Genomic DNA, 25,019 nt, shown 5'->3' on the forward strand with positions numbered 1-25,019 from the left:
ATCTATTTTCTTAATGCTTGTAGTTTAAAGCTTTGGTTGACTTGCTTGCTTTGTTTGTATAAATGTTTGCTCAATCATTGTAATTAAGATTGACATCTGCTATCAATAGATAGGCGGAGCTCAAGCTTGTATACATTATAATCTGCAATTATACGTAAAACATCCAATAACATTTAAAAGCATAATGTATACAAGCTGAAGCCCCGCCTATCAATTGATTGCAGATGTCAATCTTAATAACAATGCTTTAGCAAACATTTATACAAATCAAACCTTTAAACCACAGGCATTAGGAAAATAGCTGTAAAGAATTGATTAATTTGATAAAGATCTTACCATAAGTAAATTTTCTAGTGTGCCAACGATCATTTCTGGCGTATTTACTTTCTTCTATTGGCAATCGATACAACATGATAGGTTCCTCCTTAATTATTGATGAACATTCCATTATTTTTTCTATGCTTGATGCTGAAGTCTTCAAAACATCAGACAATTTACTATATGGGCCTTCCTCACCGGTTTCTTCGTTTACAATCCTAACTTTGAATACATAAGCTGTGTTTGGTTTTAAATTTCCAACAAAAATTTTCTTCAGGTAACATGATTCCTCTGACTTGTATGCAATAAATTTTCCCTTGCCTTGTTCTTTATACAATATTTCATAACAATGGCCATTTTCCAGGTCATTTTCGGTTCCCCAATTAAGTGTAATTTCATCACATTTGAAACCAGTAGCATACGGTGCGAATACATGTTTACCTCTTGTAGACTGCAAAAAAAAATATGTTGATACAATAGGTCAATAAAAAAATGTGAATTAACTATTACCATGTTTCTACTTACATTCATAAATTCTTTATTGCACTCTTTGCTGTTTTAACAAAATACTTAATGTACAGCATTCCATCAAGTATCCCTGTTACACACAATTATTACCGAATAACCAGGGAGAATATATAGTAAAACTTATTTTATTTTATACATAGTCATTTTAATACATTTCTATTTTTCTATAATTACTTTATAAATAATCATAATATCATATAAAATCTTATCGAAGTAAAGATGTTACAGACGCTGTGTCATGAAATCTACGTGAATGAGAGACAGCGTGGTTACTGATACTTTTTGTTATTTTATACCTTTGGATTTATACAAGTTTTTGGAAGTGTTAGATAATAATAAAGAATGGTAAGTTATATTTGAAAATGTTTGTTTCTTATAAGCTCTTGTAATGAAACTTTGTTTACAAATTTGACCCCAATTTAACTACCCGTGACCTTTATATTTGTAAACATTACAATTATACTTATTATACTTATATATTTGTTCTTATAGTTTCACATAAAAAAGAAAACAATCATTAAACAAATGAAAGTTAATACCATCGACAAAAGCTTTGTTGACTTCTATAAACATGTACAGATAAGATAGGATACATCCTCAATCCTCAATCTTAAGGCCTGTTGGCACGAATTTTCCCAATGTGCAGGTTTCGTATTTTCTTTTCTGTGCTTTAAATTAGTATGCGCTGGTTAAGATTGGGATTGAGGAACACCAGTATCAAATTTGCCTGTTCTGTCAATGTAATGTGCCACTGTTTGTAGTTTGGCTTTTGTCTCTTCGGTGTTCTCGCCGTCTAGTCGTGTTAGCATAGTAGCTAAATTCAGATTTCTGATCCCGACCTCTTTGGATATTTGTTGTAACATATTTTCTCGTTCGTTCTCATAGCAGGGACACTCCAGAAGGAAATGGTGAGGTGTTTCAGGTGCTCCACAGTTGCATGATTCTATGGCGTTGGTTTGGCCTACTCGGTTCTTGTAGTAGTTGAGTTCTGTATTGCCAGTTCTTAGTTGGGCGAATATACTGAAATGTCTTTTAGTGGGAAAATCTTACATAATTGAGTGTTTCGTAGTTGGTATTTTTTTGTTAAGGTCCTTGCCTCTCTCAGATATTTCCCATTTTCTCCTGTACTTTTATAGGCTGCCTGTTTGACGTCCTGTAGTGTGATAACGTTATTTTCCGGTGGTAGTTCTTTTGCTTCCTGTGCTGCTGTTTTTGCAAGGATGTCAGCCTCGTCATTGCCAGCTATATTGGCATTTCCTGGTGTCCATGATATGATTACATTTAGGCCTTTTTGCCTAAGATGCTCAAAGTGTTCTTTTATTTCTCTTATTACGGAGATGTAGCTATTTGGGGCCCAGTTCAGTGTTAGTAATCCCACGGCGCTTAGGCTGTCAGAGAAAATTTAGATTTTTTGTATTGTGTTGTACATATTTTCTGTAATGCAGTATTCAAGGACCATGAGAATCGCTATGAGTTCCGCCAGGAGGATGGATCCTCTTTGTGCCACAGGTCTATGTAGTGTTGCAGCAGGTTTAATGTGTTCAGCATAGATAATTGCTCCTGCTCCACAGGGTCCTGGGTTCCCTAAGCATGATCCATCTGTGAACGATATTGCTTGTTCTTGTGCGTAATCTCCCATGAGTTGGTTAATGGTTTCCTGGCAAAGTTCTTGTTGCTCACTTGTCCTTGATTTTGAGTTGCCTAGTCGACTTCAATAGGAAGGTTTTGATTGGGTCATTTGAGTTTCTCCCAGTCAGGTTCTATGAGATTGATGTTAATCTTCGTCTGTTTGTCCATTTCTGCTGCTTGGCTTAATGCTTTGCCCATTGGTGTTTCGTACTTGTCATAGGTGTCCTGATCTTCATACCTCACAAGTTGCTGTTTGATGGGTTCCTGTGCAGATTTGGATTTAATCTTTGCTATCTCTTTTATGGCTATTTGTTCTAGCCTAAAGTCTATTGGCATAACTCCTGTTTCGACTTCTAGTGCTTCTATGCCAGATGTTGTAGGCATATCCATGCATAGGATTAGTGCTTTTCTCTGTACTCTGTCAAGTTTTTGCAGGTCTTTTGGTTCTGCTATTTGCCATGCTGGGCTACAGTATTTCATGACTGTAGTATAATTGTAATAGCTTTTCTGTCTTAACTTTGCTAATCTGTCTCACTTCTCTCAGAATAGTTAAATTCCGGTTTGCTCACTTTTCAATGGCATCTATGTGTTTGCTAAAGGTAATTTTCTCGTCCATAATGGTTCCAAGGAGCTTTGGTGTCGAGCTGTATTTGAGTTCTTTACCTTGAATCAAAAATGCGTTTGTCCTCTTCATCGATTGTCTGTTTTGAGAAGATGCATATTTCAGTTTTGTCCAGGTTGATGTTAACTCTCCATTTTTGAGTCCATTTCACTGCTTTTGTGATGTCATCCTTCATTCTATCCTTTAGTTCTATTATCTGGTCTGGTTTAGCTGTTTGCCAGAGTGTTCCATTATCAGCAAATTTTGAGAAGTCTCCTAGAATATCTCCCATGATACATGATGTACATTATCTAAAAATGATTTCTTTTTTCTACAATACATTTACCCCCCCCCTTTTTCTTGCCAATCTAATTTTATGCTTCACTTACATACATACTTAACTTACATACCTATATGCATGCATACACACATACATATGCATACATCCATACATATAGTTACATACATACATGTACAGTACACATATATAAAGACATTTACAGATACATGCTTTCACATACATGTATACATGCATTTGCATACATAAACACATATACATACATTATAGTAGCATATATGCTTACTGATACACTTGAAACATTGAAAACAAATACACAATATTAACATATTAATACATGCATTCTGCTTTTCAAGAAACTGTTTTTTCCAAAAGTTAATTTTATTTATTTCAAGATCTGTAACACCTTTTTTAACATTCTGTTTATTTCTAAATTGGCCGTACAATATAATTCAACTGTTCTATTGATTTCATATTTAAATATTTTCAATATGTCTATTTTTTGCCTTATTATTGGATTTATAATGTGATTTATAGACTGAGAAAAACATTAAACTCAGCAAGTGATTAAGTCTAAAATAAGCATCATTATGAATCTTGTATCCTATTACTAGAGAGTGTAGGCTTATTACATGTTTGTCAATACCTAGTTTGTTAAATATGTATCTCATTGATTTCCAGAATTTTGTGTTATATGAGCATGTGATGAAAAAAAGATTGTAGTTATCTTGTTCATTACAATATGAACAAAGGCTGTTTTCAGAAATTTTCCATTGAAATAACAGCTCTTTATTTGGCAAGATAAAGTGCATTAATTTCCACCTGAACATCTTAATTTTATTATCTTTTAGATATTCAAAAGTGAATTTTATAGTGTCTTTGAGTTCACTATTTATATTTCCTGTATGTAATACCTTTTCCCATTTTAAAAATCCAATAGGTATTTCTGTTTTTATTCGACTTTGCACTATCTTATAAATATCTTTATTATTAATGCCCAGTATATCCTCATTGTCTCTTAGTCTAATTTTTTCTCTGTTAATATTAACTATAGTTTTGAATGATCTCTCAGTTTTAAGCTTCTCCTCCCAGTGATTTGGTATGGCTTTTTTAAGTTTTGAAAATTCAGCAATCCAATTACTTTTGTTTTTTTAGTTTTAAATTGATTACTTCTTCTGATATTTGCCCTCTGTTATCAATTATGTCGTTTATGAATAAAATGTCACTTTCAATCCATTTGTCAAAAAACAGACATTGTCCTTGAAATTTTATCAAACTATTGCCCCATATTATTTGCTTTCTGATCTCTAAAAAGTTCAATATTTGCTTATTTTTAGCATCATTCAAATTTATCCATGATTTTATCAGTTCTTGATAGAATAGTGGTGTATTGTTCCATATTTTTTTATCAAGTAATTTTATGTTTCTTATATTTATCTTGAAAATTAACAAATTTTTGCCAAACTTATTCAGGTATAATTTAGGCAACACAGACCAGTTAGCATTTTCTGATTGTATTATTTTTTTAATCCATTTTATATGTATTGAAATTATATAAGACTCCATATCAATCATTTTAAGCCCCCTTCAACAATATATTTTGTTATTATTGACCTCTTTATTTTATCTTTTCTTCCATTCCAAACGAATCTATAAATTATATTGTTTATGATTTGCAACTTATCTTTAGTAATAGTACCGTTAGTAGCAAAATAAGTTAAATTTGGTAGCAGAAGAGCTTTTACAATTAAATTTTGTCCAAGCAATGTTAAATTTCTTTTTTACCATCTGTCTACAAGTTTTGTAATTTTATCCAAGATTTTTTCTATGTTCAATGTTTGACATTCCTTATTATCATACCCAAAATAAATACCAAGACTTTTGACTGGTTTATTTGTCCAATTGATATTTTCATATTTATCTTTACTGCTTTTTAATCTCCCTAATCACATCCCTTCTATTTTATTCCTATTAAGTTTCAGCCTTGATAGACTTCCAAATGTCTCTATTATACTGAGAGCCAGGCTTATATCTTTACGAGACTGAAGAAACAATGTTGTGTCATCTGCTAATTGACAGATTTTTAAATTGCAAGATCGTCCTTCTAATTTTATTGTTATTCCCGTAAGTTCTTTATTTTTTGTCAATCTTATTGCCATTAATTCAACTGTTATAACAAACAGTAAAGCAGAATCGGACATCCTTGTCGTATTCCCCTATATATTTTAAATGGACTTGAGACCCACCCATTATTCACAATACACCCTTTAATATCGTTATACATAGTTTCAACCTATCTGATAAATCCACTTTTAAATCCAAACTTTTTGAGAGTTTCTGTCATAAAGATCCATTCTAAAGAATCAAAAGCCTTACTAAAATCTAGAAATAGTACTGCTCCTTCTATATTAAATTTCTCTGAATAATCATTTATGTCTTGAATTTGTCTTATGTTAAAGCCAATATATCTATTTTTTTACATATCCAGTTTGGTCTAGACTTATAATAGATGGTAAAACTTTTTCAAGTCTTTGTGCTAACACATAAGCCAGTAGTTTTGTATCTATATTAAGTAATGTAATTGAACGGTAATTATTTAATGAAAGCGGGTCATCTTTTTATATATCAAGGAAATTGCACCTTTTTTTTGTGAATTGGTAAGTTCTTTTTTCTCATAATTATTATTGAATACTTTAACCATAATATTTTTTAAATTATTCCAAAAATTGCCTATAAAATTCCACTGTCAGACCATCCAGGCCAGGGGCATCATTTAACTTCATTTTAAAAATTGCTTCTGTACATTCTTTCTCAGTCATTTCCCCTTCACATTGATTACTTTCTGATTCATCTAGCTGTTTTGATATATCTGTTTCTGTTATGTACTTCTTAACCTCATTATCACAGGGATTAGTTGATTCATAGAGTTTTTTTTATAGTATTTTACTTCCAAGTCTAAAATTTTATTTTGATTTTTGGTAGCCAAACCATTTTCATCATATAATTCAGTAACAACTATTTCTGTTTGAGGACTCTTTTCTAGACCCAAAAAGTATGAACTATTTTTTTCACCTTCTTCAAACCATTTTACCCTTGACCTTACTTTTTGCCCTTTAATCTTGTCATTATACAAACTATCTAACTTATTTTCAACATTCTTTATTTCCTTTTGTAGTGTTTTATTTATATCAGTACTATCATTTATTTCATTATTTAGGTTATTCAACTTTGTTTGCAGAACATTTATTTCATCTTTCTTTAATTTAGCTCTTCTTTTACAATAGTCTAAACTTGCGTCCCTTACTTCTATTTTCAAATTATCCCAAAGAATCCCCAAATCATCACAGTTGGTTAATTCTTTTTCATATTTTTTTATTAGCTTTTTAATAACATAAACATATTCTTCATTGTTCATTATACTAGCATTTAACTTCCAATACCCCCGTCCTTTATTTCCTCTTTCTGTATTTAATTTGAGTGACACTGCATTGTGGTCAGTTATTTTTTGGACAATAGGTCTAATATCACAACTTTTGCAGTTTTTTTGTACCTCTTTAGAAACAAAGAAATAATCAGTTCTGGTAGCTTCTGTTCTATCTTTCCTACACCAAGTAAATTGTCTAGTATTTATTTTTGCTTCTCCAAATATAAATTAGTTTACATGATTTTATAAGCCCTTTTAAACTTGTTACTGGTTTATCAAATTTTTTGGAAGATTTAGTTTTATTTTTTGTATCTAGCAGTGACCAAATGTCATTAAAATCACCTCCTAGAATGACTTGCCCCAGTCCGTATTTATTAATAAACACTATTTCTTTCTCTCAATCTGTTCGGAGCATAGATATTAACTAATGTGTAAATATTTTTATCATTTTCAATATTAATCATAATAACTCTTCCTTCTAAATCTTTATGTTCATCTATGCATTTGAATTTGGTTTTATCTTTTATCCATATTGCCACCCCACGTGAATTGCTTGTTCCGTCGCTTCTAAAAAGATTTTCACCAAATTCTTTTTCTAATGTGAACTTCATTTTATTTGTAAAATGGGTTTCCTGCATGAATAGAATATCACTTTTTTGTTGATTTGACCAGCTTACAATTTTACTTATTTTTTCAAGTTGTTGCAGGCCATTGGCATTGACCGTGCTTATATGTAGATTGTTTTTCATTTTGGATTAATTGAAAATTGTTGATTAAGCATTTTATTTGGTAAGTACCATTTTCTAATCATAGTTTTGAAAATATTTTCCATATATAATATGCAGCTGTAGTTATATATTTGTATATCATTTTTATATCTTGCTTTTTTAGTGGGATTTTTATTCATTTTTTGGCAGAAATATTTTACCATATTTCTAGCGTTCTTATTACACTTAAATGTATGTTTACAGAAAGGTTTTAAATAGCTTGTTCTTTTCATATACAGATATATTTCCTGAGTGTTTACAGAGTACGCTTCATTGATTCTTGTGGGTTTAAATTTTAACGATGTACCTTTAAACAATTTTTCTAGCTTTTACTATCTTTGTAAACATTCTTATTATTTATTGTTTATCCTGCCTCTGTTTCTTAGATTGAGTGATTTCTTTTCACAGAAATAACAATGATTTACTTGCGGTATTGTGTCTTTAGTATCTGACATAAAGTTTATTCTATTTTTATTTTTAAAACTAAGCATTCTGTGTTTGGATCTCAGTTTATAACACATTACAAATGTTATTGTTTAATATCTTGCTAAGTATATTTTAATTGATTGATTGTTGTCAGCTTAACGTCTTGTGACCAAATATTTATGTCATATACAGGACGATAATAATCTATGTAGGTTGTTCTGCAAGGAAGGTCGACCTAAATGAAGGGCCGGAAATTAAAATTGCCAGCTAATGAAGTGAATGAATTATAGAATTCGTTTAGTTTTAAAAAAGAAATCCGTCTCTGCTTCTCTTCGATCCGAACAAAAATCATGGTTGCTAGTTACTTTTTAATGAAACAAGGTAGATAATTAGCTACACTCGTCCCCATCCAGTGTCAAAAATTATAACTTTACATAGAATCTGAAAATGTGTTATCCTACGTCTCTTTTTCTGTGAAATAAGGAGATAATCAGCCATTTCCAGTTTGTGCAGTCACGTTCGATGTCAAGAGATAATTACTTATTACAAAATGAATAAATCTAAATTAATCCCATATATCATGTTTATTGTGATCATAATGACTTCTAAATATTAATTGTCTTTACAAAAGAGTAGCAAACCCTAAAAAACTATATATCATGTTGTTAAAAATTATATCTTAGGATTAAACGCATTTTGTCTAGAGGACACTAATGTGTAAACTAGGGACGATTAACTTCCAAACTGTCAGAATAAAAGTCCGAAGGACTTTCATGTAAAGTTCCAGTCGATATGCACTTTTATATAAGATTTATTGTGCCATATGTTTATCCTCTTATTCACCTTTCATTTCATTTTCATTTAAACCGGTTCTGTATAGTTGGATACATTTTGACAAACCACATGTTGATTAAAAATCTCTCGAGTGTATTCTCCATTTCTTCTCCGCGGTTACACAGCTCATTGTCGAAATCAACATTATTATGAAACAGTACTTCTACTAACAAATTCTAATGCTAGTATCTATTATGAGTTTATCTACTTTGTAGTGACCGCCTTTAAAGGGGCATTAGCTACGAAAATGAAAAACAAATCAAAATATGTTTTTGTTTGGTATCAAACATTATATAAATAACACATAGCTGAGAGGGTGATAGAGCAGATTGTTATCCCGAGAAAACATTGTCAACTGAGGAGGAGCCGAGGTTGACAATGTTTGTTCGACGGGTACCAATCTGCTCTATCACCCGCTCAGCTATGTGTTATTTAATTTAATATTGACATTCTATGAAATATTATCGTAATATATAAAATATGATATTTTGAGTTGAATCGGTGAACATAAATTTGACAGCTAATGCCCCTTTAACATGTGGAAGTTTGTAAAAGAGGGACGAAAGATACCAGATGGACAGTCAAACTCATAGATCAAAAACAAACTGACAACGTCATGGCCAAACATAAAATACAAACAGACAAATAATAGTACAGATGACACAACATAGAAAACCAAAGACTAAGCAACACGAACCCCACCAAAAACTTGGGGTGATCTCAGGTGCTCCGGAAGGGTAAGCAGATCCTGCTCCACATGTGGCACCCGTCGTGTTGCTTATGTTATTACAAATCCGGTAAATAGTCTAATTCGGTAAGTCACATTCGTGAAAAGGGAGGGTATTGTAGTTACGACATAAGGAACATATCCGATATCATCTGTGAAACGGTTATTCCATAACGGTCAACCAACTCGTGATGGCGTCCGTAAAATTTACGAAGGGATGACTTCAACTTCACCATTTGGAACTCTTGTAACCGGTTCTACGCATGGCTTGGTGTAAACGTATTTACGGTATAGTTTTAAATTTGGGAATTATGAACAAAATAAGCATTTTTACGTTATACACATTTATATATTATTCATTTTCATACTAAGATAAAACTAGTTACACAAAATGAATTTACTGAATATAGGTGTAAGTTGAAATAATTACTTTGAACGACTCTACACAGGGGCAAAACCGATGACGCCAGAACAATAGAAAAGGAACTCTTCTTATGAAAAAGTCGCCAAAATCAATAGTAAAAAAATGCTGGTGACGGTACGGACCACCAATTCAAAACCTCTATATAACCAACCAAATTTTGCTATGTTTACAACTTTTCAAATGTTTTAATTTAACTTAAGTTTAACTTTTTCGAAAGCAGGTATATCCTGAATTGTACAGGAATCACATTTCCATATGCCAATTTTCAACCAATGTTTAAAGTCTTGAAGTTAAACACAACTACTACTAAAGGTAACTCCTGGTTTTCTGGAAATCATTAATAAGTATACTATGGAGCGCATTCATCCTTAATTTTTAACGTAAAATCATGTACAAGTAATTTTAGCTCAAAATGGTCTAAATATATTTCTCTTTCACCAAAAGTTTCATTTCTGCATACATGTTTGTTAGTTTAAGTAAACAATGATATCAAAAGCGCTATAAGTTTGTCAGGGAAGGACTTCTTTAACGTATGTTCTTAATTAGAGTGGGTGAATTGGTGGCCTGACACCTAAAAGTTATTCTTAACAACAATCGTACATTTCAAAGAAAGTGTTTGTTAAAATGTGTAATTAGAAATATTCATGTAAATAAACGATGTTTTATTTTCATTATTTATCGAGATAATTGCAAAAGAATCTTGTGAATCTGAAATATAAAAATCGTTAATCTGTTTTGCATATTGATAAAAAAATAAAATAGAGGCTCTGAAGGGCCTATGTCGCTCACCTGCATCTTCAGCAGTAGCAATTTTGTGTTGTTGTTAAAATCAGCATGAAAGAGCAATGACTCTTAAAAGAGTCAACTGACAATTTCAGTCACGTTGACAAAATGATAGATCTTGTCCTGCTGATCATTTTTGCTTTTTAAAGTTTCTATCTACATTTGTATCTATTACACTTTTTAAGATAATAGACAAAAACTCCAAAAATGATAAACACATCTTTAAAGGGAAATAACTCCAATAACAAGTTGACAAAATATTTAAGCCATTTTAACTTATTTGTAGAGATCTTATCTTCTTTCTGATTATTTTCTATCTATCTATTATTGTTTTCAAAATAATAGGCAAATGCCAAAAAAAATGTAAAAATCGTCATTAAAGGACAATAACTTCAATAAAGAGTTAACTGACGATTTCGGTTATCTGATTTATTTGTTTTTCTTGATTTGTTGATCATTTTGGCTTTTATTTCTTTTAATCTTTTATTTTGTTTGGATATAAAGAAGAAAAAACACAAAAATGGTAAAAATTGCCATTAAAGAGCAAGGAGCCTTCTGATGATTTCAGTCATGTTGACTTTTTTGTAGATCTTGTCTTGTTAATCATTATTCAGCTATCTACTGTCTATCTATTGTTCATGCCAATCAATACTGTTTACCTTGAATTGATTATTACACAAGGGGAAGTTCTAAAAAATCTTTCCTAACTTTTTGTTTATTTTAGCACCTTTTGCAGTAATGAAAAAAAATTTGCAAAGTCCAGTTCAGTTTTTAATTTTCTGAAACATAAAATGCTCTTGATTTTTTTTATTATATAGGGCATGCTATGCCTTTAAATATTTCAAGATGTACAGGTTTGTCTGCACTCAGAGTAAATTTTGTGGTATAAATACAGCCATTTTTAGCCAACGGGCCGCATGAACCTTAAAGAAGTATTTGTAGACATATTTGCGGTCTTCTCTATGTATTCACATTCAATGCTTGACCTATAATGGTTTACTTTTTACAAATTGTGACTTGGATGGAGAGTTGTCTCATTGGCACTCATACCACCTCTTCTTATATCTAATGACATCGGGATAAGGTTCATTTAATTTGCTTAGAAACTTAATTTCAAAAGTGTTAATCTTTGCTGAAAAGCAATCGATTCTTCTGGAATTATTCCCTAAACTTCTCTGATTTACCTGCATACATATACGACTGAATAGCATGTTCCAAAGAGGTATACATCCAGTAGAAAAATAAATTGAAGTCGGTACTTCAGGAATTTATTCGCGTCACAAATTTTTAAACCAATTTGACACAAAACTCCTACACCCTGCTGTACTCGTCGCTTGCTATTTAGGAGGGAAGTGCTTCGGACGCATGCAATTGAAAACGTGTTGTTTTCATTTTTCACAGCGCTGCGTCGATACCCATACGGGTGGACTTTTAGTCCGCGATGGTATCATGAGCTCAGCAGTCAGTACTTCGGTACTGGCATGATTTATAACAAGCCTTTCTAAAATGGTTCGTTAATAATTTTGAAATTATAAGAAACTAAGGATTCAACTCCCCCAGGCAAATTTGACCTTAGATGGATTTGGCTATTTTTCAAGTCCTTTATAGTCATACAGCTCTTTAACTGTTTCGGTTCCTACACATCTTTGGCTTTCAAATATTCGGCTTTAAGCTTTTCTGATGAAAGTAAATCCAGAAAGCGCTTCGAACGCATTATTTTATAATGTGTTGTTTTCATTTTTATAGCACTGGTCAATACCTCTGCTGGTGGACTATCAGTTCCCGAAGGTATCATCAGCTCAGTAGTCAGTACTTCGGTACTGGCATGATTTATAACAAGCCTTTCTGAAATTGTTCGTTGATAAATTTTGAATTTATAAGAAACTAAGGTCTCAACTCCCTCAGACAAATTTGACCTTAGATGGATTTGGCTATTTTTTAGGTCCTTTTTGGTCGTATAGCGCCTCAACTGTTTCGGTTTTTGTGTTTCCTTCGCTTTCAAATATTCGGCTTTGAGAGTTGTTGATGAAGGTAAACACAGAAAAGCGCTTCGGACGCTTTAAATTTATAACATGTTGATATCATGTTTTACAGCACTTGGTCGATACCTCTGCTGGTGGACTATCAGTCCCCCAGGGTATCATCAGCTCAGTAGTCAGTAATTCGGTACTGACATGATTTAAAACAAACCTTTCTACAATGGTCTGTTCATAAATTTTGAAATTATAAAAAAAAACTATGGTTTCAACTCCCTCAGGCAAATTTGACCTTATAAAGATTTGATCCAGAAAATTGAATCGGACGCCAGAATTCAAAAGCATGCTGTTTTCATTTTTTACAGCAATGAGTCGATACGTCTGCTGGTTGACTTTCAGTCCGCGAAGGCATCATCAGCTCAGTAGTCAGTACTTTGGTAATGGCATGATTTATAACAAACCTTTCTAGAAATGTCCGTTAATATATTTTGAAATTGTAAGAAAGAAAACTTATGAGTTTGAATGTCCCTCTGGTATCTTTCGCCTCTATTTTCAAGTCCCGCAGGCAAAATTGACAAAATGGATTTGGTTTTCTTCTATGTCTTTTTGCTCATATAGTTCAAATACATCCTAGGCTTTCAAATATCCTGCTTTGAGCGTTTCTAATAGAAGTAAATCCAGAAAACCGCTTCAAACGCATAAAATTTCTAACGTGTTGTTTTCATTTTTTACAGCACTGGGTCGATACCTCTGCTGATGGATTATCAATCTACGATGGTATCATCAGCTCAGTATTCAGTATTTCGTTACTGGCATGATTTATAAAAAGCCTTTCTACAATTGTCCGTTATTTTTGATAATATAGGAAACTAAGGTTTCACCCCCTCAGGCAAATATGACCTAAGATGGATTTGGCTTTTTTAGGTCTTTTTTGGTCATATAGCTTTTCAAATGATTAGGTTCTTATACATCCTTGGCTGGCAAAAATTCGGCTTTGAGCGTTGCTGATGAAGTTCAATCAAGCTTCCTCTGCTGGTGGACTATCAATCCCCGAGTGTATTATCAGCTCAGTTGTCAGTACTTCGATACTGAGATGATTGATAAAAAACCTTTCCAAAACTGTCTGTTAATAAATTTTGAAATTATAAGAAACTAATGTTTCAAATTCATCAGGCAAAGTTGATCTTAGATGGATTAGGCTATTTTTAAAGGTTTTTTTTTGGTAGTATAGCTACTAAACTATTTCGGATCTTATATATCCTTGGCTTTCAAATATTCGGCTTACGGCGTTCCTGGTGAAGGTAAATCCAGAAAAACACTTCGGAAGCATGAAATTTATAAAGTATTGTTTTCATTTTTTACAGCACTGGGTCGATACCTCTGCTGGTGGACTATTAGTTCCCGAGCATATCATCAAATCAACCTCGATACTGACATGATTTATAACAAACGTTTCTAAAATTGTCCGTTTAAATTTCGAAATAAAAAGAAAGTAAGGTTTCAACTCCCTCAGGCAAAGTTGACCTTCGATGGATTTGGCTATTTTTAGGTCAGTTTTGGTCATATAGCTCTTCAACTGTTTCGGTTCTTATATATCCTTGGCTTTCAAATATTTGGCTTTGACCGTTCCCGATGAAGGCAAATCCAGAAAATCGCTTCGGATGCATGCCATTTATAGTTTACATTTTTTTTACTATTTTACAGAACGTTTTCTTGTATATTTATTAGGGATGTCAAAAGATCTGAAATTTAATACTCGAGTATTCGGTCATGATACTCGCGAGTACTCGAGGACTCGGATAAATCTTTGACGTATTGTGAGAAGTATCGATATTTGTTGGTATGTGGTATTTCTGTTATTACCTTTCATAAACCAAATTATAATATGATGACATCGCTTGACATCTTAACGAAAGTTGTATCATGTGTACAACATATAACTTGATCATTGATTATGTGTATCGCTCCTTCTGTTTTGTGTCAATCGAACAATGAATAACTGACCACCGTTTCTTATAATACTATCATAAAAGCAATTTTGTTTTGTGTGTTCATGTAACAAATCAGAAACATGCCAATAAAATCATTCAATATGTTAATAAAGTCCGACATTCTGTATCATCTGTTCCTGTGCAGTTAGTAATTTTGATATTACGACTTGTCCCATAATTTGTCAACGAAATATTGAACTTTAAATTACTTGTACAAAACGGTATCTAATTATAAATTAAAGAATAATTAAGTTTTTAACATATATTACATTAAATATACATCTCATACCAATCACGTGTACAAAGAACTCTTGATTAACAATTAAAGGTTAGTTTACGGCTTGTGAGTTATTGATCCATGAAAGTGTTGATCCGTGTACAAACACCGTTACAAAAGTCTCTAATCAGTTGCGTAGGGTTCACTGCAGGACACTTTAAGTGTGTTCATGTTCAGAAATATGATCCGATCCACAACTTCAGCTGAAAGGGGAAATGTCTGAAGATTTTTAAAAGGCAAACTAGTATTCGAGTACTAAAATTGTACTCGAATACACGGCCTTCCGAGCGAGTACTCGTTGCCCGAGTACTCGTTGCCCGAGTACTCGTTGCCATCCCTAATATTTATATAGCTTAATAGCTTCCTTGCTAAGACGGAACAGATATTGAAAAGTTCAACATGTCAGTATTTATAGGGGAGGTTTTTGTTCTTCTGAGTACAATGTCTCTCCATTTTAGATGATTTATTATGTCACTAACACTAAGATGTTTCTGTGTCTGTTATTGACAAATCTAGCAGCCCTTCTTTGTACTTTTTCTGATTTATTTATAAATAAGGGTCTCAGACTGAAGAGGCATATTCTAGTGATGGTCTGACTAATGATTCATATGCTTGTTCCTTTACCTCAGTGCATCTGATGTTAAGATTTCTTCGGATAAATGTGTGCTGTTAGCTTTATTGCATATATAGTTTATGTGACTATGTCAATTTAGGTCTGATTGAATATTCATGACAAGGTATTTAGCCCTATTAAACATGTTCAATATATGGCCATGTTAAGTGTAGCTGTATATGAATTGATATTTAATTCGGCTGATGGACAGAACATTACACTTGTCAGGATGAATGAAAAGCCATTTTCTAAGTTTGTCCCTGAAAACCTAGTGTATCAAGATATTTGTCAAGGGTTTTGCAATCACCGCTAGATTTCAATACACTGTATGCAATGGTGTCATCTGGAAATAGACGTATGGTGGATTTTAAGCAAACTGGTATTTCATTGATGTAAAACAAGAATAGACTAGGGACATGAACTGACCCTTGAGGCACTCTTGATTTCACCGGGACATAGCCTGAAGTCTCGCCCTCTAGAATGACTACTTGGTTGCGACATGTTAAGAAGCCCTGTAGTCCACAACTTTGGCAAAGTACATAACCATAACAGTTACCGAAACATATGACAATATTACCTTTTTAAGCTTTTAATGATGATATAACGGTGTTCTAAAACTATGACAATGTCATTTAATAAATTACATTGTTTCATGCATTTCCGCAATACAATCTTTGTTTGATGGGTCTGTTGATTGGATACTTGTGACAGATTTTCATGCCTTCATACAAAGATGAGTGTTGGCAAAATATATGTGTAGGACTCGGAGGTGCGATACGAACGCTAAAGTGCGATGGTCCGCGCTGATGTGTTAAGGTTTCTTCGGTGATCAGCGTTGGTCTATAGAACGCTTGATGGCTAGTTTAAAATCTAGAGATGTGCAATCATTATGGCAAGTCGATTTTTCATGGATTGAAAATTGTAGATTTAATGATTTTAAGACAAATCTAATTATAGATTTGACACACTGAAAAGTGAAAGTTACCTTAATTTGGTTTTCGAATAAAAGAATAGATATATATTTAACTTCTAAATATAAGTCAACGATCTTTCTTACGAGGGCGCTGGATCGTTACGAGTAACGATACATGTACACAATAAATAAATTATATAAACGCCTAAAAAGTGTACCAAACAACACTAATTAAAAGAAAGGAAACATTAAACGTAATTATCTATAAATATGTCGGATAACAGATATCCTTCATCAGTATGAATATGATGTAAAATGAATCATATCAATCTATTCTGATTTAACTATAACAATCTTGAAATTTATACAATTAAAACCGAACACAGCAACGCTTGTGCAATTATAAAATTTGAAAAATGACGTAGATTAGGTATTTACAACAGAGACTGCATTAATATGCTACTAACAAAATAGTAATGTGCGATATGAACAGGTATATTTCTAAAATTTCTTCAGTTTGATAATGATTAAAAAAAAAAGATTTTGAAATAGGTTAAGTAATTGAACCTGGCTGCGTACTTAAACATCCCAAATGAATAGCACCCTTGGATTTAAACTGGTATAATTCTATAATTTTAGAACTGACAAAAGTGAGAGAATAGCAACAGAGACTGCGTAGTAATAAGAAATATAACCCAAATGAAAAGAAATGCGCGAATTAGAACTACACCTTTTCATTGATCCCATTTGGTGCCAAAGTTTTTAATTTTCTTATCCAAAATCTTTCCCGAGCGAGTCTATCCTCCCTAGACCAAGCAGTGTTGTGGTCTATGATTTTAATGGTCAGTCGATTGAGATCTGCCTTTTTGTGGCCAGAGGATCTCAAATGTTGACTGCGAGTAAGGTCTGGCTTCCATTCATAGTCACTACGATGGCCGTTCATAAGTTTATGCAATTAACATTGCAAAATATGGTGTATTTCGTACCAGTGGAGTGACTGTTAAAAGCCTGGGTATTCATTATTTGCTTGCAAGTCAGACATCGTTTGTTTCCGCATCCCTTTCAAGAGCCCACAGGTGATGAAGAGCCTGATTTAGAGGATAAATCAGCTCTCTACAGCAAGTCTTTAAGGCTTTTGGGCCTACGGAAAGCCAGTACAGGTGGCTCGGGAAAGATCATGGGTAGTTTAGGATGTTTTTCGATTTCTTTCCAATTTTCGCGGATAATATGTGATAACTTGTCAAATTTGGGATGGTAAGTCAGTACAAACGGCACTTTTTTGTTGACCTTTTTGTCTTTATATTGTAAAAGTTCATCTCAACTGATGTTGTTGGCACGAGAGAAACCTTTATCAATGTCTTTTTTTCTGTAGCCCCGATTTTTTAGGTGACCGCGAAGTTCTTGTACTATCCTTTGTGCAGTCTCATTGGTTGAACAAATCCGTTTTATTCGTATGGCCTGGCTTTAGGGAATGCTCTTGGTGCAATGTTTAGGATGACAACTCAAAGGAGAAAGATACTGATGTTTGTCTGTGGGCTTGCAATACAGATCTGTAAATATGATTCCATCCTTCATTTGCGTAGCAGTGTCAAGAAATGTGATGTTTTTCTGTGGGCTTGCAATACAGATCTGTAAATATGATTCCATCCTTATTTTGCGTAGCAGTGTCAAGAAATGTGATCTTAGAGTCAGATATTTTATAAGTGAATTTTATTGAGGGAGGGGCATAGTTGGCATGTTGAATGAACACATTGAGTTCTTGTTCAGTATTATCCCACTTCATGTCAATATCGTCGATGAATCGGAACCAAAAGAGAGGTTGATAAAGAGAAGAATTGAGAATTTGCTGTTCTAATTTGCCCATAAGAAGGGGTCATCTTTGTTCCCATTGCTGTTCCATTAACCTGGAGAAAGTGTTCACCATTGAATGTGAAGTTATTGCATTTCAATACCAAAGATAGAAGCTAGACTAGACATTCAGTTGGTGGGAGTGAGGTGTTGCGAGAGTTCCAGACTTCCCTACAGGCTTCAATACCATCATCATGGGGGCAAGACTACAAATGCTGTGTATCTCCTACAGTGTAAATGTGGTAAAATGGTATGTTTAGAAAATTTTTTTAAAAATTTACGAATTGTCCAATAGTTTACATCCGCGAATTAAAACTGAAATGCGTTATTCAACTGCAAAAATCTAATTTCTAGATGTTTTTGTAGCCATAGAAGATGATATTGATGATATTTTATCGTTAAATAATTCAGGGTTCTCTAAATATACTACCGAAAATTACCAAAAGGAACTAACTTTAAATAAATATAACATAAACAGCAGTAGTTGTCCTTTTCTAGAATTAGATATTTCAATTTCTAAAGAGAAAATCCATACTAAAATTTACGACAAAAGAGACGATTTTTTATTTCCTATTGTTAATTTTCCTTTTTTAGACGGCGATGTTCTTTTGGTTCCATCATACGGTGTTTATATATCCCAACTCGTTCGTTATGCACTTATCAAAGGTGGTGCACAAGAAGCATAATTTATTATTCTATAAACAGAAAAACGGCAGTGGACGATGCGGGAAATTTGGGCATTATGTTCACACCATAGTGAATCCAAATAAAATTGAGAATTGAAATGGGGAATGTGTCAAAGAGACAACAACCCGACCATAGAGCAGACAACAGCCGAAGGCCACCAATGGGTCTTCAATGCAGCGAGAAACTCCCGTACCAGAAGGCGTCCTGCAGCTGGCCCCTAAACAAATATGTATACTAGTTCAGTGATAATGGAAGTATTCTGTGATAACACCGGGAAAAATATAATATTCAGGGACAAATAGATTGTAAAAACTGTGGGCGTAGTGTATGCAATTAACTGTACAAAATGCGAAAAACTTATGTATGTAGGACAAACAGGCGATACACTGTAGCAAAGGATGTTATTGAACTTTTTCAAAAATAAGAACAAACAAAACAGGCGATCCCGTAGCAAACCACTTCATTCAACATGACCATTCGATAAAAAATCTAAAAGTTACTGAAATAGAATGAGTATTTGGCACAGAAATTTACCGAAAAATTAAAGAAGTCTTTTTGATCAAAAATTTAAAACTTTACAACCTGATGGACTCAACACTATGTTCGAACGATAGTAAAAATATTCATAAAAGAGAAAAACGCGGCAAATGAACGTCATAGTAGTTATTGTAACGTATTGTATCCAAGCGATGTAATTGTTGTTTCAATGTTGCAATTTAATCCAATGAAGAAGGCCGTAATGGCCGACTGATGGAAAATTGTGTTATAGTTTTTATTATACATTTAATCAGAGACTTTATATAAATATTATATTAAAATGTATATATCATGTACTGTGTTACGACGCTAGATGAAAACTGACGAGGCCAGATCTAACATTGTTGGGCTGTTATTTAGACGAATTATATATACAGAATGTGTTTCAGCCTTGTTTCACCATCACTGGTTATCCGATGGATAAAATCTGTCGTAGAGTTGTCACTGGTTCAGACATACTTATAATATAATTATTTCTGTGACTGCATCCTACATTAATTTGTAAGATCCTCTACGATAGATAATTCAGCTGATCTGTAATATTCCATCTTCATGCCTTATATATTATGTACTGTGTTACGACGCTTGATAAAAACTGACGAGGAAATGTAACACCCGGTCACCGAAAGCTTGATTTTTGTCAAGCCTAGGTGGTCGATTGGTCTAGCGCGTCGGGCATAGTGCAAGGCGATTTGGTGCCACGATATCTCAGTAGCATTAGTTCGAATCCCGGCCAGGGAAAAACAAAAATTTGCTTACGCAAATTTACAGATCTAACTTTGTTGGGCTGTTATTTAGACGCATTATATATATATATTTATATATAAAACGTCTGGATATTAGTCAACGATCTTTCTTACGAGGGCGCTGGATCGTTACGAGTATATATAAGTACGTCTGTATATATATAATGTATATATATATATGTCAAACTCAGGTTAAAAATTAAGTTAAAAAAAAAACAAAATGTCGACATTTTGCAAATTCATTTTTTCATTGTAAACCAGATTCTAAATCTCATGTTTAAATGCTTATGTTTATTGCAAATTTCTCGTTGTTTCTAGTTATCAACTAGAAAGTAATTTTTTGATAGTCAAAAAGAAACCCAAAATAAAACCCAAAATATCATAAACCTAATGCCTATTTCTTAATATAATACTTTACGGTTTCAACAAATAAGAAATTCGAGATGTTAACATCAGTTGATCAATTTTAACCAATACATCAAATGAAAAGTATTCAACTTCAACCCAAGATTCAGAATGGGTGGTTATTTTTTTTTGAGCAATGTAGATCTTTAATCAGATGTTCATCTTTTAATAACATTTTAAAGTTAAATCTAAGATGCAAAATCCCAAGATTTCAAAATATTTATGGGAAACATTAAGACAAACGATATGAATTAAAAGAATGGAAAATTGACCGTTAGACCTTCCTGGTCTTTTAATAGCTATACTAATTGGGTTACAGTTAGGCCTGCAATTGATATTAAAACAATTTTTGGTAATCTAGTTTTATATTTTTCTGTCAGTATGAGGTATCTTGAAACGATATGTTTATGCAACGCACTTCTGCTTTAAGTTGTTTATTTGTACAACTTTGACTCGCCCAATAAATTTATAAACATATTTACGTAATCAAATGGTGAATGCAACGTACATATCTAAGCATTACAAAAAGTAACAGAAATAAACAACGTATACTCACTGAAGAAACAGGCAATTGAGCCATTTGGAAAATAGTTATATTGACTTCGTTTGATTAGATTACCTGGAAAATAAATTTGATACTTTGTAAGAACACCTCTTAAGTTGGTAGAGTTTAAGGGCATACGATACAGTTACAGGGGAGATAATGAAGTTGCTAACGTAAAATGTTATTTTCCCGACGTCAAACTGTGACATATCGGGAAAAGATGCATTTTCGACTGTTTTTTTTTATGATTCAGAATGATTTAACTTGAAAACGAGTTCATGGACCCCTCATTTTTAAAATGACAATATGTTTGAATAAGTTTGAAGATTATTTGTACCAATTTTTATAAAAAAGTCACCGATGAAAATCTTTTTTAATTAGATAAATATACAGCAAAAGATGCCGTTTATTTTTCTAAAATCCCGAACTTTGATAAAAATTAATTATTTCAAAAGAATTGTTATACAAATTAAGAGCATACTTTTGTAAAGAACATTTTCTAAATATTTTTACAAAAATCCGCTTGAGTTTGAAACAAAAAAGTTAGGTACGTCTATCCAAAGGATAGAAATGTCCAAAAAACCGAAATTTTTAGTAAATGTCTAAAATTTCGACCCCTTTTATCTCTTAAAGTAGCACGTGGAAGTATATTTTTTATTACATATTTGAATTGCTGAGATGAAAAATAGCCTGCATGCAAATTTTCGCTAAAAATTCAACGTGGGATCGAAACTGTATCGTATGCCCTTAACTCTCATTGGAGATTTCCAATAAAATGACATACGTGATTTTATGTCGGTGAAAATTAGGGCGGGAATCTGGAGAATCGCGTAATAAATAAACATACATGTTTTCTGTGATTTTTAATGATGTAAAAATTATATAATATGGACGAAAATTCCAGTGTATGGTTTTACAAATCTTAAAATACTGTGTTTAACATTGAGCGACGCATTTAACAAAATGCATAGGTTGACAAAAACCGTTCCAATAACTCCCGTTCCGTTCCCGTATGCACGCTTTTTACATTTATTCCGAATCTTTAACGTATTATCGTCAAATAATATTTCATTTAGTGATTGATGATCGTAAGCTAATTAACTTTCAATTGTGTTGCCATAGTTTACCGGATTATGACATGGATAAACAATCAACACAGACCATGAGAAGCACGTGAAACCTAAGTAAATTGATAGAGCCATGATTTTTTTTTTCATATTTTAAAAAAAATTAATAAATGAATGGCATTTAATGTCTACAGAAAAGTGCTGACTACGGCGCAGGTGATACCCTCGGTTTAAGATACCACGCTTATAACTTAGTTCGACAGACGCGCGTTTTTGTTTTCTACATCAGATTAATTAATATGTGGAGCTCAAACAATACAGTTAGTATTACAAATAAAATACGAAATAAAAGAGTAGCAACAGAAAATTCGAAAGAGTTGTGCAAAATATATATATGGCTAATGCAATCTATTCCACATGCGTCTATTGACATAATTATAATCCTGGTATATATGATGGGTTTTTTTATTCACAGGGAAAAAAAGGCAAAATGAAATACAAAGATGAAGAGCATTTTAAACTGAAAATTTCAAAAAGTTGTTCAAAATACAGATTAGGCAATCTATGCCTGGGATAGAAAAGAAAAAACCTTAGTTTTTCGAATAATTTATATACAGTAAATGTACAGCAAATAAACATATCAATGACATTTCATGTCAACACAAAAGTGCTGACAACTCGGCTGGTAATAAACTCTGGCATGGAACTTCCAACAACAGTGCATCGACTCAGTGGTTATAAAAAATCATCAAACGTATCAGGCTTATTGTTACACAAAACAAGCATTTCGTCTACGTTAGAATCCTACGTGGGCTCAAATCAAAATAGTTGGAAAGCAAAATCAAATTCGAAGGTTAAAAACCAAAAATTCAGAAAATTTGTGCAATATGAATTGTGCAATCTTTTCCAGGGGATTTAAAAACCTTAGTGGTTCGAATATTTCAACATTGTGTAAACAGAAAATATAACAAAATACTTTAGAAGAAAAAACACTCTACTCTTAACTAACGGTTTAATCGGTAACTTAACATCAAACAAAAATTAGACAATAAACAATACTATACCGTATTAAAGAATCATCGCAGTTAATATAAGCAAGATAAAAGTAAGTATATGATAACCTGCTGACATGCAATCATGCTGTTCTGCACTCTTAGACTGAACTGACTGATACAACAAGTTATAAACAGTACATAAAGATGCAATCTGGTGCACTGACAAAGAAGAAACTTTCAAAATTGTAATGCAGAAAAGCAACTGAACAATGAGTAAAGTTATCTTTGTACGACTTTGCCCTAAGCAGTACAATAATGGGTGTTACACGGACACTTTCTATGAATAGAGTCACTCGTGCATTCAGTGAGTTCATAGGCACTTTATCGTACACCTTGTGACCTAATTACCTTGTTTTATAAATATAATTTATATGAAAAGTGTTCACAAACATTATAATTATAAAATAGCTGACTATGTCCCAAAATGTCGAAATTAAATAAAGTGTCTACGAAGTTACAGACTGCAAGAGTATCTGCAACCATAAAATGTTTACATGTACAAATCTCTCGTGGGTTTACTTAGCAGTTGAGCTGAAATCTTTAAATCGTCTAAATAGAACTATACGGAAGACATTTGGTTAGTCGAATTGTGATAGCACGCAATCAGTCTCAATGTCAATAAACGTCTACCCATTTTGGATACAGGCATGGAAAATAGATTGTGTCACGTGATCAATACTTGGGTCTACTCGAATATCATATTATTGAAATGAGCATGAAATTAAACCAAAAACAAACAAAAAAATTATTTCCAAAATAATTGATCAAAAAATTCAAACGAGACAAAATAAATTATTTTTCATGGAGTGTTATTCCCAATAAAATAGAGAAACAGCTTTTTTATATACTTATATGGTTTGTCCTTTATTATATTTATTTTGACAATATTGATGCATGTTGTATTCAGTTTGTCTGATTACTCTTCCCTAATGCATACGTCGTTGAATTTGTAAATGTCAGATTTCTTTTATTCATATTTTTGTTGTTTTGTTGGTTTTAGGGGGGGGGGGGGGTGGGTATGAGCCGTGGAAGGGGGCAATCCCCCACTTTTAAAATGTGAGGACGGAGGAGGCATAACGTATTTCTTTGACTGTTTGTTCGGGACCATACCCGCATTACACACTTGCAAAGGTGAGGGGCAAAAATATAAGACCACCTCCCCCCTTTCCCCGTTTGACAATTTATTTTGTTATCAAATTATAAAGTACACTATTCCTAGACACATTCCCCGTTCCCATTCTCAATTTTATTAGACTATTATGATAGATGTCTTTTTTTTGCTTGCCACTTTAAAAGTTCCCCCCCCCCCCCCTTTTGCTTCACTTTTCAATTTACTCTACTTTACTGATATGTATTAAAGGAATAATTAATAATTTACATTTTACTCGCACACAGCTGATAGAATTGAGAAGCGCTAGTGTTGACGCAAAATGCTAATTTATTAAAGATTGAATATCTCTAAACATCGAGGTACATAAACCGGTATTTCATAGGTCAAATTTATTTGTTCAGTGTATGTTCAATGGTGTTAATATGTCCTTTGATTGAGTTAAGCTATTTCAGATGATATTTTATAGTGTGTCTTTCTATGTTGTGATGTT

At 32.8% G+C, this 25,019-nt stretch overlaps 1 long non-coding RNA gene across 1 annotated transcript in view; it reads right to left on the reverse strand.

Annotated features, from left to right (window-relative positions):
- Window positions 1-341: 341 nt before the first annotated feature.
- LOC127737730 (uncharacterized) overlaps window positions 342-25,019 on the reverse strand; it is a 29,170-nt gene continuing 4,492 nt past the window's right edge. Inside the window, exons 2-3 of the long non-coding RNA XR_007999788.1 lie at window positions 21,309-21,371; window positions 342-769 (exon numbers count right to left, since the gene is read on the reverse strand). This is a non-coding gene — a long non-coding RNA (uncharacterized LOC127737730). The remainder of the gene's footprint in view (window positions 770-21,308; window positions 21,372-25,019) is intronic.

Source organism: Mytilus californianus, unplaced genomic scaffold (assembly GCF_021869535.1).
Source record: "Mytilus californianus isolate M0D057914Y unplaced genomic scaffold, xbMytCali1.0.p SCAF_4, whole genome shotgun sequence".
Taxonomy (NCBI): domain Eukaryota; kingdom Metazoa; phylum Mollusca; class Bivalvia; order Mytilida; family Mytilidae; genus Mytilus; species Mytilus californianus.